The sequence below is a fragment of the Schistocerca gregaria genome, chromosome 2 (genome assembly GCF_023897955.1).
Source record: "Schistocerca gregaria isolate iqSchGreg1 chromosome 2, iqSchGreg1.2, whole genome shotgun sequence".
Lineage (NCBI taxonomy): Eukaryota > Metazoa > Arthropoda > Insecta > Orthoptera > Acrididae > Schistocerca > Schistocerca gregaria.
Window position 1 is genome coordinate 277,802,357 of NC_064921.1, and position 16,314 is coordinate 277,818,670.

General features: G+C 43.2%; 1 non-coding gene across 1 annotated transcript; it reads right to left on the reverse strand.

Moving 5' to 3' along the window:
• Window positions 1-2,040: 2,040 nt before the first annotated feature.
• On the reverse strand, window positions 2,041-2,115 carry Trnat-ugu (transfer RNA threonine (anticodon UGU)). Its single transcript has one exon. It is a non-coding gene; the product is annotated as a tRNA-Thr (tRNA).
• Window positions 2,116-16,314: the final 14,199 nt, after the last annotated feature.

Here is a 16,314-nt window from a genome sequence, read left to right on the forward strand (position 1 = left end):
AAAAGTGAGCCAATAGCACGTTGACCGACCCCTCTCCAGGACGACAAGAAGACAGCAGCGGCCCCTATCTGGGGAGGACAAAAGCGCCCCGACCGACTGCTGCCGACCCAGTTCAACAGCAACTTCAAGAATAATCACTTGCATAGTAGCAACTCTATTCACTTCGCTTGTACTCTCTAAACAGCACAGACTTGGAACTGTTTGTATTGAAGAAGTTTAAATCATTGAATGGCCGCTCTTTGCTTGCGACACTTCTGTGTAATTGCAAAATTCAAGTATTTTAAGTTTCATTTTGTAACTAAACTCATTAATGCGATTTCTCTGAATAGTTTTCTAGCGATCCATGTAAGCAGGTTTCCTAGACAGCACATATCTGGCGACAAGGTGTAAGAAGAACACAGAGCCTGGCTGCCACAAATTTTGTTTTCACATGGGCTTTTGTATTTTTCTGGTGCTTTAATGGTACCTTGTCTTTTCTTTTCAGGGATGTGTTTATCTGTTTTAGCAATGTATTATAATGATTTTCTATTCAGTAGTGCTGGAAAGAATTGACACCATGAATGCTGCAGGGCTGTTCATAAATCCGAAAGAGTACGAGGAGTGGAGATCTCTTCTGAACAGCACGTTGCAAGGCATCCCAGATGTGCTCAGTAATGTTCATGTCTGGGGAGTTTTGTAGCCATCGGAAGTGATCCTAGAGCCCCTCGGTACCAATTCTGGACGTATAGAGCATCACGTTGTCCTGCTGGAATTGCCCAAGTCCGTCGGTATGCACAATGGACATGAATCGATCCAGCTGATCAGACAGTGCGCTTAAGTACGTGTCGCCTGTCAGAGTCGTATCTAGACGTATGAGGAGTCCCAAATCACTCCAACTGCACACGCCTCACGCCAGCTTGAACAGCCCCTGCTGACATGCAGGGTCCATGGATTCATGAGGTTGTCTCCATACCCGTACACATCCATCCGCTCGATACAATTTGAAACGAGACTCGTCCAACCAGCAAAAAGTTTCCAGTCATCAACAGTCAAATGATGGTGTTGACGGGCCCAGACGAGTCAAAAAGCTTTGCGTCGTGTAGTCATCAAGGGTAAACGAGTGGACCTTTGGCACCGAAAGCCCATATGGATGATGTGTCGTTGAATGGTTCGCATGCTGACACTTGTTGACGGCTCAACATTTAAATCTGCAGCAATTTTCACTACTGTCATTTTGACCGTTTCTCTTGGTGACCCGTTTCTGCACATATTTTTCCGGCCGCAGCGATGCCGGGAATGTGGTGTTTTACCGGATTCCAGATATCCACGGTACACTCGTGAAATTATCGCACGGCAAAATCCCCATTTCATTGCTACCTCGAAGATGCTGTGTCCCATCGCTCGTGCGCGGACTATAACACAACTTTCAAACTCACTTCAATCTCGATAACTTGCCATTGTAGCAACAGCAACCGATCTAACAAGTGCGCCAGACAATTGTTGTCTTATATAGGCGTAGCTGCCCGCAGTACCGCATTCTGCCTGTTAAGATATCTCCGTATTTGAATACGCTTGCCTATACCAGTTTCTTTGGCGCATCAGCGTATGTTTGTATTAACACACAAACATTACGTGTTTAATTATTTCAAGATAAATAGCTAACATACTGTACGTATAGAATGGTACTGATGGATTACAACACAACGGCTCGATGTGGCGACCCACCGGCTTTGTTACAGACATACTACCTACGAACCATGTTCTGGTACACATTCTCCGTCCCAGTTGGCGTCCTTTCAGTTTTCTGTTCAGCGGTCACAACTCGTTCCAGTAGATCTTCCTCTGTCTCAGCAGAAGTCTAGTGGATTAAAATTTGCATACGACCCCACAAGAAGTAGTTAGTATACTTATATGGTTATGGTGTCTGTTCTTTCGGACATGTCCGAAAAGAACAGACACCATTGATGACCTGCAACCGTCTAGAACCAAACTTGATATATATTAATACCTCACGCTGTTGACGGGCTTTGATATACCCCAACGGGGACAGGTGAAAATGTGTGCCCCAACCGGGACTCGAACCCGGGATCTCCTGCTTACATGGCAGACGCTCTATCCATCTGAGCCACCGAGGGCACAGAGGATAGTGCGAGGTATTAATATAATTCGTCAGAATTAGTCAGATCCGACGATCCCGCAAGTAAGGCGGTTGGACCACCTCCCCTATCCGTCTTCCACCATATCATCTGTTGCGACGTCTCCGAACCGCACGTGAGAAGTGAGGTGGTGCACCATCACACTGAAACCACATTTTCTAACGGACATTCAGCGTCATAGCTTCCTAGAACTGGTCCACTACCTTTTGTACCAAGATCAAGTATGCAGAAACAGTTAGCATCAGTGGAAGCAGACATGGGCATGTTACACAGCTGAACTGAACGGGAACGGTACGTCTGCGCACATGGGTTCGTATTCAAAATATGATGTACTCACTCCGCTCTGCAAGTCATAGATACGGGGTATGTACGAACACAATGTACACAGAATCTAGACGGCATTGTTGTGTTTGTTGTGGTCTTCAGTCCCGAGACTGGTTTGTGGCAGCTCTCCACGCTACTCTATCATGTGCAAACTTTTTCATCTCCCAGTACCTACTGCAACCAACATCTTTCTGAATCTGCTTACTGTATTCATCTCTTGGTCTCTCTCTACGATTTTTACCCTCCACGCTGCCCTCCAATACTAAATTTGTGATACCATGATGCCTCAGAACATTTCGTACCAACCGATCCCTTCTTCTAGTCAAGTTGTGCCACAAACTCCTCTTCTCCCCAATCCTATTCAGTACCTCCTCATTCGTTATGTGATCTACCCATCTTATTTTCAACATTCTTCTGTAGCACCACATTTCGAAAGCTTCTATGCTCTCCATGTTTCACTTCCATTCATGGTTACACTCCATACATATACTTTCAGAAACGACTTCCTGACACTTAAATCTATACCCGGTGTTAACAAATTTCTGTTCTTCAGAAATGCTTTTCTTGCCATTGCCAGTCTACATTTTATATCCTCTCTACTTCGACCATCATCAGTTATTTTGCTCCCCAAATATCAAAACCCCTTTAATGCTTTAAGTGTCTCATTTCCTAATTTAATTGCCTCAGCGTCACCCGACATAATTCGACTACATTCCATTACGCTCGTTTTGCTTTTGTTGATGTTCATCTTATATCCTCCTTTCAACACAATGTCCATTCCGTTCAACTGCTCTTCCAAGTCCTTTGCTGTCTTTGACAGAATTACAATGTCATAGTGCGAACCTCAAAGTTTTTATTTCTTCTCCGTGGATTTTAATACCTACTCCGAATATTTCTTTTGTTTCCTTTACTGCTTGCTCAATAAACAGTTTGAATAACATTGGGGAGAGGCTACAACCCTGTCTCACTCCCTTCCCAACCACTGCTTCCGTTTCATGTCCCTCGACTCTTATAACTGCCATCTGGTTTCTGACCAAATTGGAAATAGCCTTTCGCTCCCTGTATTTTACCTATGCCACCTTTAGAATTTGAAAGAGAGTATTCGAGTTAACATTGTCAAAAGCTTTCTCTAAGTCTACAAATGCTAGAAACGTAGTTTTGTCTTTTCTTAATCTAGCTTCGAAAATAAGTCGTAGGGTCAGTACTGCCTCACGTGTCCCCATATTTATACGGAATCCAAACTGATATTCCCCAAGGTCGGCTTCTACCAGTTTTTCCATTCGTCTGTAAAGAATTCGCGTTAGTATTTTGCGGCCGTGACTTACTAAACTGATAGTTCGGTAATTTTCACATCTGTCAACAGCTGCTTTCTTTGGGACTGGAATTACTATATTCGTCTTGAAGTCTGAGGGTATTTCGCCTGTCTCATACATTTTTTCTCACCAGATGGTAGAGTTTTGTCAGAACTGGCTCTCCCAAGGCTATCAGTAGTTCTAATGGAATGTTGTCTACTCCCGTGGCCTTGTTTCGACTCAGGTCTTTCACTGCTCTGTCAAACTCTTCACGCAGTATCATATCTCTCATTTCATTTTCATCTACAACCTCTTCTATTACCATAATATTGTCCCTAAGTACATCGCCCTTGTACAGACCCTCTATATACTCTTTCCATCTTTCTGCTTTCCCTTCTTTGCTTAAAACTGGATTTCCATCTGAGTTCTTGATATTCATACAAGTCGTTCTCTTTTCTCCAAAGGTTTCCTTAATTTTCCTGGAGGCAGTATCTATCTTACCTCTAGTGAGATAAGCCTCTATATCTTTACATTTGTCCTCTAGCCATCCCTGCTTAGCCATTTTGCACTTCCTGTCGATCTCATTTTTGAGACGTTTGTATTCCTTTTTGCCTGCTTCATTTACTGCATTTTTACATTTTCTCCTTTCGTCAATTAAATTCAATGTTTCTTCTGACAACCAAGGATTTCTATTAGCCCTCGTCTTTTTACCTACTTGATTTTCTGCTGCCTTCACTACTTCATCCCTCAAAGCTACCCATTCTTCTTCTACTGTACTTCTTTCCCCCATTCTTGTCAATTGTTCTTTTAAGCTCTCCCTGAAACTCTGTACAACCTCTGGTTTAGTCAGTTGATCCAGGTCCCATCTCCTTAAATTCCCACCTTTTTGCAGTTTCTTCAGTTTTAATCTACAGTTCATAACCAATAGATTGTGGTCAGAGTCCACATCTGCCCCTGGAAATGTCTTAGAATTTAAAACCTGGTTCCTAAATCTCTGTCTTATCATTATATAATCTGATACCTTTTAGTATCTCCAGGGTTCTTCCATGTATACAACCTTCTTCCTTGATTCTTCAACCAAGTGTTAGCTATGATTAAGTTATGCTCTGCGCAAAATTCTACCAGGCGGCTTCCTCTTTCATTTCTTACCCCAATCCATATTCACCTACTACGTTTCCATCTCTCCCTTTTCCTACTACCAAATTCCAGTCACCCATGACTATTAAATTTTCGTCTCCCTTCACTATCTGAATAATTTCTTTTATTTCATCATACATTTCTTCAATTTCTTCGTCATCTGCAGAGCTTGTTGGCATACAGACTTGTACTACTGTCGTAGGTGTGAGCTTCGTATCTATCTTTGCCACAACAAAGCGTTCGCTGTGCTGTTTGTAGTAGGTTACCCGCATTCCTATTGTTTTATTCATTATTAAACCTACTCCTGCATTACCCCTATTTGATTTTGTATTTATTACCCAGTATTTCCCTGACCAAAAGTCTTGTTCCTCCTGCCACCGAACTTCACTAATTCCCACTATATCCAACTATAACCTATCCATTTTCCTTTCTAAATTTTCTAACCTACCTGCCCGATTAAGGGATCTGACATTCCACGCTCCGATCCGTAGAACGCCAGTTTCCTTTCTCCTGATAACGACGTCCTCCTGATTAGTCCCCGCCCGGAGATCTGACTGGGGGGACTATTTTACCTCCAGAGTATTTCACCCGAGAGAACGCGCATCATCATTTATTCATACAGTAAAGCTGCATGCCCTCGGGATAAATTACGGCCGTAGTTTCCCCTTGCTTTCAGCCGTTAGCAATACCAGCACAGTAATACCGTTTTGGTTAGTGTTACAAGGCCAGATCAGTCAATCATCCAGACGTTTGCCCCTGCAACTACTGAAGAGGCTGCTGCCCCTCTTCAGGAACCACACGTTTGTCTGGCCTCTCAACAGATACCCCTCCGTTGTGGTTGCACCTACGGTTCGGCTATCTGTATCGCTGAGGCACGCAAGCCTCCCCACCAACGGCAAAGTCTATGGTTCAAGGGAAGGGGGGGGGGGGGGGTAGACGGTATTAGCCCTACATAATTCATGCAGCCGCGCTGCTAAGCTAATTATTTGCGCATTCAGGCATTTAGTACACGTACTTACGATTTATGCCATGCCGACATCATAGTGCAATAGTTATGATAGCGAGCAGTATACACTGAGTACATTAGTATCTACACTACTGGCCGTTAAAATTGCTATACCAAGAATAAATGCAGATGATAAACGGGCATTCATTGGACAAATATATTATACTAGAACTGGCATGTGATTACCTTTTCACAAAATTTAGGAGCATAGATCCTGCGAAATCAGTACTCAGAACAACAAACTGTGGTCGTAATAACGACCTTCATATGCCTGGGCATTGAGTCAAACAGAGCTTGAATGGCGTGCACACTTACAGCTGCCCATGGAGCTTCAACACGATACCACAGTTCAGCAAGCCAGTTGCTCGGCCACCATTAACCAGACGTTTTCAATTGGTGAGAGATCTAGAGAATGTGCTGGCAAGGGCAGCAGTCGAACATTTTCTGTATCCAGAAAGGCCCGTACAGGACCTGCAACATGCGGTCGTGCATTATCCTGCTGAAATGTAGCGTTTCGCAGGGATCGAATGAAGGGTAGAGCCACGGGTCGTAACACATATGAAATGTAACGTCCACCGGTCAAAGTGCCGTCAGTACGAATAAGAGGTGACCGAGAAGTGTAATCAATGGCACCCCATACTATCACGCCGGGTGATTCGCCAGTATGGGGATGACGAATACACACTTCCGACGTGCGTTCAACGCGATGCCACCAAACACGGATGCGACCATCATGATACTGTAAACAGAATCTGGATTCAGCCGAATAAATCACATTTTGCCATTCGTGCACCCAGTTTCGTCGTTGAGTACACCATCGCAGGCACTCCTGTCTATGTTGCAGCGTCAACCGTACCCGCAGTCCATGCTGCTGCAATCGTCTTCGAACTGTTGGTGCAGATGGTTGTTGTCCTGAAAACGTCCCTGTCTGTTGACTCAGGGGTCGAGACGTGGCTGCACGATCCGTTACAGCAATGCGGATAAGGTGCCTGTAATCTCGACTATTAGTGATACGAGGCCGTTGGGATCCAGCACAACGTTCCGTATTACCCTCCTGAACCCACCGATTCCATATTCTGCTAACAGTCATTGTATCTCGACCATCGCGAGCAGCAATGTCGCGATACGATAAACCGCAATCTCGTTAGTCTACAATGCGACCTTTATCAAAGTCGGAAACCTGATGGTAAGCATTTCTCGTCCTTACACGAGGCATCACAACAACGTTTCGCCAGGCAACGCCGGTCAACTGTTGTTTGTGTATGAGAAATCGGTTGGTAACTTTCCTCATGTCAGCACGTTGTAGGTGTCCCCACCGGCGCCGACCCTGTGTGAATGCTCTGAAAAGCGCCTTCTTCCTGTCGGTTAAATTTCGCGTCTGTTGCACGTCATCTTGGTGGTGTAGCAATTTTCATGGCCAGTAGTGCATATTACGGTTTGTTGCAGGTGACCGTACTTTACTCTCATTCCTAATGAAAATTCTTCTACTGCTACAGCGTACTTCATTCGATTAGTCGAAAATTCATCGAACTATTCGCATGTCTTATAAACGTATGCCCGACGGAGCAATACTACAACCAAAGACATCGGCGTACCACTGGTAACAGCTGAACCCTTTGCATCGCTTCAGCGCGGCGCGTTTTGCCAGCGTGATAACTCGGTAAGTGGCAGGTCGGGGCCCCGACAGGTGTGGGAAGCCGGCGCGGCCGCCGCCAGGGCGACCAAGGCCGCGATCTGCCGGCCCGGCCCGGCCCAGCCTGCCGAATTGCAGCCGGACGCGGCCTGCACCGGGTTTTACCCGATCGCGCCTCCCAATCGCGCGGTCCGAGTGCCGCCCACGCCTTCTGCTCTGCCAGATCCTCCGCAGGTGTGCCAAGTCCCTCGCACCTCCACCCCCCCTCCCCCCCCCCCCCCTCACGAGCATCGACCCGTGGCTAATTCCATGCCGGATATTTCAGGCAGGGTGCCGTGGATGGGCGGAACCCCTAGATGTAGATTTCCTGGGAATGGGCCTCCCTATGTTCTGAATTAGGCTCTACAGCTGACTTGTTGTTTAGTGGTATTCAAAAGTAAGACGCGCAAGGAGGAAGCAAGGAAGGAAAGCAAAATTAGAGGTCCCGGAGCGATTTAGTGTAATTCCGTGAAACCTAAATGTCGATGGTCGGATTTGAACCGTCGTCCTACCAAACCAGAGTACCGTCCATCTTCCTCAGTAGAGGCACAAGAACATGTAGTACTGCTGCGAGCTGTGGTGCGTGCAGAGCGGCGTAGCGGTCACCATCGCTGGGTGGCATGCTGCTTGTCGCCAATTGTGTATTGTTATTTCTTGAAAGAAATGTCCTCCATTTGAATGTTAACCGTTTATTTTACACACTCATAATTTCGGCTTTACAGCTGTGATGTACTGAGATACCACATAATAAGAGTTTGCGATAGTTGGTACCAGAAATACCGTGGACGTCCGTACGCGGCAGGATCATCGCTGCTCACTAACCAATCGCATTGACCGAGAGAATCACGCCACCAGGAAGGGAGACGAGCGCGTAAGTAACCGTGCAGAAGCAGGAGTTTCCAATTACAAGTTGTCGTTCTGTGTATTGCAAAGAAGTTCCTACAGAACGTTCATCGAGTCTTTTAGTCGTAAGGTGAGGTAGAAACAGTGGATGATAGACAGTGGTTTGCCTTCAGTAGAAGCTGAACAGTGAACAGAATTATCGTGTATGGGCCGAGACCGCGTGCCTAGACATTTAACTGAGTACTATTAGCTTGGAACCATTCTTTGAGTTGTACATCAAGACACAATATTAGTTTCCTTCTGACTTTGGTTCAGAGAACACCGTTTAGATTGTGTTCACGGAACTGTTGCATCATTGGATAGATAGGCTAAACTTGCACTCTACAATTGCTGTAACCAGCGTTACCAAAGTTGAGTAACATGTTTCACCATTTATTAGTATGTGTTACTTTCGCTTTGTGCGTGCCTGTTGCCCTAGAACCCTGGAATCCGTCCTACCAGGCACCTGTATTTGCATTTTCAGCGGCAAAGAGATTTTCATCAAAGCGAACGGTCCTAAACCACTTTTTTTTTTTGTCATCTCCCGTCTGACTGGTTTGATGCGGCCCGCCACGAATTCCTCTCCTCGTCTAACCTCTTCATCTCAGTGTAGCACTTGAGAACTTGCAATCTACGTCCTCAATTATTTGCTGGATGTATTGCAATCTCTGTCTTCCTCTACAATTTTTTCCCTGTACAGCTCCCTCCCGTACCATGGAAGTCACTCCCTCATTTCTTAACAGATATCCTATCGTCATGTCCTATCTCCTTAAGAGTGTTTTCAACACATTCCTTTCCTCTCCGATTCTGCGTACAACCTCCGCTTCCTTACCTTATCAGTCCACCTAATTTTCAACATTCATCTGTTGCACCACATCTCAAATGCTTCGATTCTCTGCTATTCCGGTTTTCCCACAGTCAATATTTCACTACCATACTGTACATTCTCAGAAATTTCTTCCTCAAATTAAGGCCGATATTTGATATTAGTAGACTTCTCTTGGCCAGAAATGCCTTTTTTGCCATAGCTACTCTGCTTTTAATGTCCTCCTTGCTCCGTCCGACATTGTTTATTTTACTGCCTAGATAGCAGAATTCATCTAATTCGTGACCATCAACACTGATGTCAAGTTTCTCGCTGTTCTCATTTCTACTACTTCTCATTACTTTCGGCTTTCTTCAATTTACTCTCAATCCATAATAAGTACTCTTTAGACTGTTCATTCCGTTCAGCAGATCATGTAATTCTTCTTGACTTTCACTCAGGATAGCAGTGTCATTGGCGAATCGTATCATTGATAGCCTTTCACCTTGAATTTTAATTACACTCCTGAAAATTTCTTTTATTTCCATCATTGCTTCCTCGATGTACACATTGAACAGTAGGGGCGAAAGGCTACATCGATATCTTACACCATTTTAATACGAGCACTTCGTTCTTGGTCGTCCATGTTATTATTCCCTCGTGTTTGTTGTTCATAGTGTAAATGATCCGTCTTTCCCTATAGCTTACCCCTACTCTTTTCAGGATTTCGAACATCTTGCATCATTTTACACTGTCGAACTTTTTTCCAGGTCGACAAATCCTATGAATGTGTCTTGATTTTTCTTTAGTCTTGCTTTCATTATTAATCGCAACGTCAGTATTGCCTCACTCGTGTCTTTACTTTTCCTGAAGACAAACTTATCGTCATCTGGCGCATCCTCAATTGTCTTTTCTATTTTCAATTATTATTGTTGTCAGCAACTTGGATTCATGAGCTTTTAATCAGACTGTGCGATAATTCTCGCACTTCTTAGCTCTTGCAGTCTTCACCATTGTGTGGATGATATTTTTCCGAAAGTCAAATGTAATGTCGCTAGGCTCATACATTCTATACACTAACGTGAATAGTCGTTTCGTTGCCACATCCCCCAATTATTTTAGAAAAAAGTCTTATGGAATTTGATCTTTAGCCCACCAAAGCTCATTTAATTCTGATTCTAATACTGGCTCCCCTATCTCTTCTAAATCAATTCATGTTTCTTCTTCTATCACATCAGACAAATCTTCCCCACCATAGAGGCTTTGAATGTATTCTTTCCAGTTATCCGCTCTTTCCTCTGCATTTAACAGTGGAATTCTCGTTGCACTCTTAATGTTACCACCATTGCTTTTAATGTCACCGAAGTTTGTTTTGACTTTCCTGTATGCTGAGTCAGTCCTTCCGAAAATAATTTCCTTTTCAATGTCTTCACATTTTTCCTGCAGGCATTTCGTCGTAGCTTCCCCGCACTTCCTATTTATTTCATTTCTTAGCCACTTGTATTTCTGTATTCCTTAGTTTCCCGAAACGTTTTTGTACTTCTTCCTTTCATCGATCAATTGAACTATTTCTTCTGTTACCCATGGTTCCGTCGCAGCTCCTTTCTTGGTACCTATGTTTTCATTCCCAGTTTCTGTGATGGCCCTTTTTAGAGATGTCCATTCCTCTTTAACAGTACTGTCTACTAAGGTATTCCTTATTGCTGTGTCTATAGCCTTAGAGAATTTCAAGCGTATCTCGTCATTCCTTAACACTTCCGTATCCCACTTCTTTGTTGTATTGATTCTGCCTGGCTAATGTCTTAAACTTCAGCCTACTCTTCACCACTACTATAGTGTGATCTAAGCCTATAACTGCTCCTGGGTACGCCTTACAATCCAGTATCTGATTTCGGAATCTCTGTCTGACCATGATGTGGTTCAAATGGCTCTGAGCACTATGGGACTTAACAGCTACGGTCATCAGTCACTTAGAACTACTTCAACCTAAGGACATCACACAACACCCAGTCATCACGAGGCAGAGAAAATCCCTGACCCCGCCGGGTGACCATGATGTAACCTAACTGAGATCTTCTCCTATCACCCAGCCTTTCCCACGTATACTTCCTTCTCTTGTGATTCTTGAACAGGGTATTCGCTATTACTTGCTGAAACTTGTTACAGAACTCAAAGAGTCTTTCTCCTCTCTCATCCCTTGTCCCAAGCCCATATTCTCCTGTAACCTTTTCTTCTACTCCTTCCCCTACAACTGCATTCCAGTCCCCCATGGCTATTAGATTTTCATCCCCCTTGACATACTGTATTACCCTTTCAATATCATTATACAGTTTCTCTGTCTTCTTCAGCTTGCGACGTCGGCATGTATACCTGAAATATCGTTGTCGGTGTTGGTTTGCTGTCGATTCTGATAAGAACAATCCTCTCACTGAACTGTTCACAGTAACACAGTCTCTGCCCTACCTTCCTATCCATAACGAATCCTACTCCTGTTCTACCATTTTCTGCTGCTGTTGGTATTACACTATACACATCTGACCAGAAATCCTTGGCTTCTTTCCACTTAACTTCACTGACCCCTACTCTATCTAGATTGAGCCTTTGCATTTCCCTTTCCAGGTTTTCTAGTTTCCGTATAACGTTCAAGCTTCTGACATTCCACACTCTGACTTGTAGAACGTTATCATTCCGTTGATTTATCATGATTTATCATGGTACCTCTCCCTTAGCAGTCCCCTTCCGGAGATCCGCATGGGGGACTATTCTGGAATCCTTTACCTATGGAGGGATCATCATGACACTTCAGTTACAGGCCACATTTCCTGTAGATACACTTCACTTGTCTTTAATGCAGTGGTTTCCATTGCCTTCTGCATCCTCATGCCGTTGACCATTGCTGATTCTTCCGCCTTTAGGTGCAGTTTGCCACCCCTAGGACAAGACAATGCCCTGAAACTCGGTTCGCTCCTCCGTCCTCTTTGACAAGGCCGTTGGCAGAATGAGGGTGACAATTTATGCTGGAAGTCTTCGGCCGCCAATGCTGATTATTAATCAAAATGTAAGCAGCGGCAGGATTCAAACCCGGGACCGAAAACGTTTTGATAATGAATCAAAGACGCTCCCTCGACCATGGGTGCATGCAGAACAATAATCATCCTCAAGTCCATGTTCATCTGCATAGGCAGAAGAATTTGTTACGTATTTGAAAACATTACGTACATCTTAAAATACATCTGACATGTCAGAATCAAAAATAATATTTCTGTTCTTGCAGACCAGTTATGTTACAGGATGCGATGACATAGCGAAGATATGACCGACATTATGCACAGTGAAACACCATTAACTCATAGCTAGCGTATTTAACAGCCAACATACAGGATGTTTCACAATACGTGCTACACATTTCTATATGTTGCAGAGGGGACTTAGCAGATCAAGTTTTACGTAGGAACCCAAGTCCGGAATCGTCGTCCAATGACAATAGAGGAGATGTATTTCAAAGTAGCGAAGCTGAACAAGTGCTCATAACTTCTTAGTTATGCATTTTAGAGCCCATATTTGCAGACATTTTTTCCTTGGTTCGGTTCATACTACCACCTCTTAAAGTTTCCTACCCTACTATCTTAGCAACCATGGTACCAGTACATGTATTCCAGAGTCAGACGTATCGGTTCTGTTTTCGCTATTAACTTTTGGCTAGTTTGTTTCCGGTGCGGGACCCTTAACTCAAACTGATACCTTTGCCTTTCGTCATCATCCTGAAAGCTTGTAACATCATCGTGCAATCACCCTGTGTATGTAAATACATTTACAGTTGCCGGAACCTACAACTTTGACGCTCTGTAGCCCCGTTGCCTGATGTTTCCGGAGATGATTCCCTTGTAAAATTTGATCTAATGAGTCCCCTCTACCAACACTAGAAGTGTGTAATATGAATTTTAAAACATTCTGCACTCCTGTGACATGAACTCTTCACCTCTGATCATGAACTGACGTTAACATATGACTAAACAGCGCCACAGATCATAAAAAACAGTACCTCTGTGTAAGCCGGGAAAGGGAAGATGGATATTTATTTAGTTAATTCTTTAACATGTCCTTGTAATGTACGTTCTGAACAGCCTCGTATTGGGATACACTGTAATACAGTAATACTCCATACTCAGAATGTAAATAAAACCATTTCAGACGCAAAAGTTTCACCTCAAAACGACCGCGTAATATTATTATATCGTAATTCATTAATTCATGGAGACTTACATAAAAGATGTGATACCTGAGCTTCTCCTGGCGTAAACTATGTTCAAAGTACTTACGGGCATTCAGCCAGGTTGAATTTTCGACAACTGCCGATATTTCGGCGGATGCACACTCCGCCATTTTCAAGGAAATTTTCGACAACTGCCGATATTTCGGCGGATGCACACTCCGCCATTTTCAAGGAAAATGGCGGAGTGTGCATCCGCCGAAATATCGGCAGTTGTCGAAAATTCAACCTGGCTGAATGCCCCTAAGTACTTCGAATACATAAAAGATGTCACACTTGTGCAACACCTTGCACGACCCACGTTAAGTGGCGAGACTGTCACAAAACTCAGAAACTGACAGAGAGGCAGAACTACTCAATGATCAAAATTACTAGCTACGCCCCGAGATGCTTTCCGCAGTTAAAGTTATTTATAAAGCAATGATAATGACAAGTATGCGCCATTACGTCTGTTATCTCTGGAGGCGCTGGGAGAAGCTGCCATAATACTGTCGCTCACAACTCACTTGTTTACGTTAGAAAAAAATTGCGTTACCGAGTAGCGAATTACAAACTGAGCCAGCAAAGGGAATAAATAATTTCACGACTTTCTGCGGAATGCCTAGTACGGAAAAGATAGTAACTGGGCTTAACTATTTTGGTGTGAATGGGGAGCCATAAATCCCCTGTAATACGTCTCTGTAAACAACGTTCCAAACCTTGTTCTCTGCACATAAGTAAAGATTTCTGACCCTCGAGATGCGCCACCAGTCAACGTAAAGCTGTGCGTGCAAAAAACTTTTGTCCTTCACTAATTTATAGTGATCGAAAATGCCATTTTCAAATAAAACTAAGTTTTTGAACTTGAAATGCTCGGTTGTTGGGATGATATGTAAAAGGCTAATGGGACAGATTTAGGCTACGTTTACCTTTTGAGCTGGTTTGCTTTTTTACAGGATCGTTGAGTGGAAGGCACTAACTGTTTTATTTCCAAATCTTTATCATCGCAACCCAAAAAAGACATCATAGGTATATATGAACTGTGACTGAGCAGTTCGTAGTAATGTTTAATTTTACCAAAAACTAAAAATCCTTATAACACATACAGTGGTAGTACACCTGAACAGTTTATGTCTAGGAAACAACCATTTTAAATAACAATAATAGTCTCAGGAACAGAGCTGGTGGAACTACGTAAATGACTCAAAGTAGTTACTTTTTCGATCAGTGAGCCCTAAATAGCCCTCAGGATCGCCATTAACATTTCGGTGGTACACCGTCCTGAATATACAAAATTTGACAGGAAACAGTTCTGCACTTATACATAACATCAAGCACAACCTCAAACTGGCAGGCTAAATGTACCGATCCATATAACTTAGCAACCAATAGACAATATGTAAACATTAACCAGCAATCAACAAAATGGAGGACACAGTTCGTCGCAGCTAATCGGATCGAACAATTAATAAACACAAAACGCAACTGAAAGTCAATTAAAAGCGCTTTGTCATATGAATTAAGAAATTTAAAAGCTAATTTTTAAGGTTGTAACTTTTAATCAATAAAATCACGGTTCCAGTACGCCGCGTTTAATTAGGGAGGTTTAATAAGAAACAGGAATCAAATTTGGTGCTAGTAAAAGAGAGCATCAGTTACTAGCAAACTATTTAAATAGCTACTCAAACTGAAGGGGACACCTCACTTAAATTAACAATTGAAAATAACTGATTTTTAAAAGAAACAGTAACCTTACGGCTATAGAAAGAGCACTAGCACTTGTAAATTAACCAATTCAAAAGGCAATTTTAAAAAATAATATCTAATTAAAATAACAAAAAAATGGCTCTGAGCACTATGGGACTTAACTTCTTGTGGTCATCAGTCCCCTAAAACTTAGAACTACTTAAACCTAACTATACTAAGGACATCACACACATCCAGGCCCGAGGCAGGATTCGAACCTGCAACCGTAGCGGTCACGCGATTCCAGACTTAAGTGCCTAGAACCGTACGGCCACACCAGCCGGCATTAAAATAACAGTGCATCACTAATTAGGGCAATCTAGTTAGCGAAGGACTCAATACTGAACAACTATCTTCTAGCACACAAATACAGCAGTAAAAAATTTCAGCTTGAATCGTCTTATCAAAACAAGCACATACAACTTACAGTTTACTGCACCATCAGCCACGCCAAGAAGAGAAAAATAAAGATAGCCCTAAGATTAGCAATGAAGCGCCAAAGAAACTAGTATAGGCAAGCGTATTCAAATACAGAGATATGTAAACAAGCAGACTACGGCGCTGCGGTCGGCAACGCCTACATAAGGCAACAAGTGCCTGGCGCAGTTGTTACCACTGCTAAAATGGAAGGTTATCAAGACGTGAGTTTGAACGTGGTGTTACAGTTGAAGAACGAGTGACAGGACACAGCATATCCGAGGTAGCGATGAAGTGGGGATTTTCCCGTACGACCATTTCACGAGTGTACCGTGTATATCAGGAGTCCGGTAAAATATCAGATCTCCGACATCGCTACGGCCGGCAAAGATCCTGCAAGAATGTGACCAACGACGACTGAAGAGTGAAGTGTCTAGGAAGCCTGCTTAATCGGTTCGCAAGACGAACATTCAAGTAAATCGTATTAATGAGTTTTATTACTAAATGATATTTAAAATTAATAACTTTTTCAATTACATAGATTTGTTGCAAGCAAAGAGCGCCATACAAAATACACTACTGGCCATTAAAATTGCTACACCACGAAGGTGACGTGCTACAGACGTGAAATTTAACCGACAGGAAGAAG